The sequence below is a fragment of the Piliocolobus tephrosceles genome, chromosome 5, assembly GCF_002776525.5.
Source record: "Piliocolobus tephrosceles isolate RC106 chromosome 5, ASM277652v3, whole genome shotgun sequence".
In the NCBI taxonomy this organism is placed as follows: Eukaryota; Metazoa; Chordata; class Mammalia; order Primates; family Cercopithecidae; genus Piliocolobus; species Piliocolobus tephrosceles.
Window position 1 is genome coordinate 87,671,268 of NC_045438.1, and position 4,231 is coordinate 87,675,498.

A 4,231-nucleotide genomic window follows, 5' to 3' on the forward strand; every position below is an offset into this window, starting at 1 on the left:
TAGTAGTAGTAGTAGTAGTAGTAGTAGTAGTAGTAGTAGTAGTAGTAATATATTTCGAAGGTGCTTTTCAGGTGTATACATTTAATAGTACTTGATAAATTACCCCTCTTCCCAACACACCTGAATATTCTTGGAAAAATAAATGATTCCTTCAGTATCTTAAAGGAAGACAGAAGGATCCCAAAGTATCACAAACATTTTATTACCATAAGAAATCGTTGGCAATTTCAGTATTTATTAAATTAATGAATATTAAGTATTGACTATTTCCTTGGCATCATTTTAGTCATTTGGGATACAACAGTGAAGAACACTGTTGATATAACTGAACATCTTGTAAAAGCTGAAATGCTGGTTTGCTGGCTATATATATATATAAAATATATATTCATACTCCAATATATCACAGTTGGCAGGAAAAAAAATCATTGCCTCTTGGCTTTTCTATGAGTTGGTGCCCTCACACTTATTACTATGTTACATATCCCAGATGGTCACTGCAAAATGCTTGCTTCTGTGCCAAGGTACAACAGGGATGCATTATCGCCTTAACTCTGAGTTTGTTTTGTGGTTTTCTTTGGAAACCCTAACATCATTTAAAATTCATTTTTTTCAGTTTGGCTGTGTTTACAGCACTGTAATAAGATATTCCTCTATTAATAGCAGGAAGGGAAAACCGTGCTTGTTTAGGATTTTGGAAAACTCCTACACGTTTTTCTTAAAGGTATTTGGTGAAATGGATTGCAGAGATTTGCAGATTCCTTTTTCTTAATTTGTCTAAATGAATTTCAAGGGAAAATGTGTTGAACCATATGTTTTTCAAACAAAATCAAAGTTCTCACTCAGCAATAATAAAGAGCATCTTAAAAAGCACTTCTATCACCGGGTGCGATGGCTCATGCCTGTAATCCCATCACTTTGGGAGGCCGAGGGGGGTGGATCACCTGAAGTCAGGAGTTCGAGGCTAGCCTGGCCAACATAGTGAAACCTGTCTCTATTAAAAATACAAAAATTAGCCGGGCATTGTGGCGCAAACCTGTAATCCCAGCTACTCGGGAGGCTGAGACAGGAGAATCGCTTGAACCTGGGAGGCAGAGGTTGCAGTGAGCTGAGATCATGCTATTGCACTCCAGTGTGGGCTACAAGAGCGAAACTCCGTCTCAAAAAAAAAAAAAAAAAAAAAAAAAAGGCACTTCTATCAAGTAATGTTACAAAGCCCTAGTAGTCCATTGCCTTGGGGAAGTTTGGCCAAGAATGAATGAACACTGTGGTAGACCCCTTGCAGATTTGTTCATTTTGTCTTTCTAAGTTGGATAACCTTGGTGTATGGGGAAGAAAGGAACTAGAAATTGTATATGTTTAAATATTTGCTATCTACTCAGTTTTACATTGAGGATACTAAGAAGACAAACAGACAGAAGCATAAAAATATAGAACTGGAAGGTCCTTAGAGATCAAGTAGGAGTGAGTTGTGTGGAGACCCATGTGACCTTCAGAGGTAACCATTGTGACCCATCTAGAAGCTTCAGCAACTTCAGTGACAGTCCCCTTGGCAGGCTCCATAGAGCATTTTCAAGCTTCCTTGTCTTTCTTCACATTTTTTTTTTTTCTCAGTCCTAGATATCCTTTCTCACCTACCTTCTCATTTTCAAGGACTTAACTCAAGGACTTTCGTCCTCAGTGAAGACTTTCCCAATTCTATTTCTCTCATCTCCCTTTCCCCAGGAGAAATAAGCTCTCCATCTAAAATACTGTCACAGCACTCTGTGCCCTCTTGAAGAACACACCTCAATGTTCCCTTTTCATTTAGATCAACCAGCCCGGCTATAATGGGAGTCCTCTGGGGTAGGAGCTGTATCTCATTTATGTATTTGCCACAGGACCTAGCAAAGATAAAATGATTAATAAAAGAGGGAGTACATAAATACATATGTGAATAAATGAGTAAAGCAATGAATTTTGTAGGCTTTGGAATAAAACCTCAAATTGGGAGGTCTGGAGGTTTTGCTTGGTCAGCTGCCATATCAGAAGAGACAAAGAGGACTCGTTTCCTCACAGATAGGAAAGGAAATGCTGCTTTCTTTTTCTTTTCTTTACTTTTATTTTTTAATTTATTTTTTCCCCCTGCTTGAGCACAGTCTTATGAACAGAGGGTTGGGGCTGACACCTAAATAAGTTACTCCTCCTAAAATTGTAGGTGTTTTATCATCAATGTCTCCCAAAGCCATTAGGATGTTATATGAATCTAACAGAGAACTACTCCTAAGGGAAGAAGGTAGTCATCTGTATGCAACTTGGACATCATTCCATCTAGGGAGAACTTCAGCTGTAGTTTCAGGAGTTGACAGTGTCTGTTGCAGGTACCCTGTATAGTCTAGTTTAGGAATAACATCAGGAAAGTGAGGCCTTTTATGTTCCAGGGCATCCAGCTTGCCACAGATGTGGTGTTGATAGCAGTGGTATAGTTAATGTGACAGAGAAGCCCAAGCTTCACAAGAGATGGACATATTATATCCTGATATGTATGGGCCCAGGGTCTCTGAAGGGATTGATGTGTTAGGTTACTAATATGGTTACTTCTAGTTTATCTCTGTAAGTGTGTTGATACTGCAATAAATATTATTTTATCTAGAAAAAATTGCTTGTTTTCTTATACAGAATAGTAAGAGTATCTAGAGCACTCTCTAATACCCCATAGATTAGAGGTGCTCTGTCGGACAAAACATTTTTTTTCTCTCTAAGGAGGGATCCAAGACATTTTGGAGAAAACCTCTCTTCTGAGAAAAAAACCACATTGGTGGTTGTGGACTCAGAAACTGGTGCTGTGTGAGGATAGGTCCTTTAAATGAGTGATCCACTCCGTATTGGGGCACACATGCTCATTCTTGCTGTCTGCCTCATTCCCTTTTCTCTGGAACATATGGGACTACTTTGGCTTAGTATTTCCTCAGGTTCTTGTGGTAAGAGCACCTAAGAGATTGGGGAAAAAATAGGCATAGACTGAGAAGAGGAGGTATAGAGTGGTCAGGAGGCCTTCCAGAGTTCCCTATCCCAGCTTTTACTATAGCTCTGTTTTGTGGGTACCAGATACCTGCCCAGATTAATAAAACTATTTTGTTTCTACATTTTTTCCCTATTCTTCATGTGTGTGATGCATCTGTCAGAATTTCAGGGGGAAGGATACGAATGACACCTTAAGTTCCTAACGTGTTTAACTTGTTTGCTCGAAGTTCAATCATTCATTCATCCCTGCATTTAGCATTTGTTGAGCACCTGCCAAGTGCCATATTCTGTTGCTGGAGATGTGGTGATGAGGAAGGAAAGTTGTTCTTTTGGAAAATTTCAGACTCATCAGAAGGTCACATGTGCAAACACATAATCATAATACAATGTGATAAGTGTACAAAGAGAGGTGTATTAGTCCCTTTTCTGTTCCTTATACAGAATACTGAAACTGGGTAAATTATAAAGAAAATAAATTTATTTCTTACAGTTATGGAGGCTGAGAAGTTCAAGGTCAAGGGGCCACATTTAATAAGAGCCTCTTTGCTGGTGAGAGCTCTCTGAAGATTTCTGAGGCTTTGTAGGACATCATTTGGTGAAGAGGTTGAGTGTGTTGACATGCTAGCCCAGGTATCTCTTCCTCTTCTTATAAAGCCACCCATTTCCTTCTCATGATAACCCATTAATCTATTAATCCATGCATGAGTTAATCCTTTCATGAGGGCTTTGCCCTCACTTCTTTTTTTTTTTTTTTTTGAAATAATAACACATTTTTATTTTGTCATGCACTCATCAGAAATTTTATATTCATAAATTTGACAGCCTTGGGTTTTTGGCTTTTTTTTTTTTTCTTTTTTTTTGAGACGGAGTTTCGCTCAGTCGCCCAGGCTGGAGTGCAGTGGCGCGATCTGGGCTCACTGCAAGCTCCGCCTCCCAGGTTCAGGCCATTCTCCTGCCTCAGCCTCCGGAGTAGCTGGGACTGCAGGCACTCGCCACTACGCCCGTCTAATTTTTTCGTATTTTTAGTAGAGAAGGGGTTTCACCTTGTTAGCCAGGATGGTCTCAATCTCCTAACCTCGTGATCCACCCGTCTCAGCCTCCCAAGCCACAATTTTTTTTAAACTTCAAGTTCTCGGATACATGTGCTGAACGTGCAGGTTTGTTACATAGGTATTCATGTGCCATAGTGGCTTGCTACACCTATCAATCCGTCATTTAGGTTTTAAGC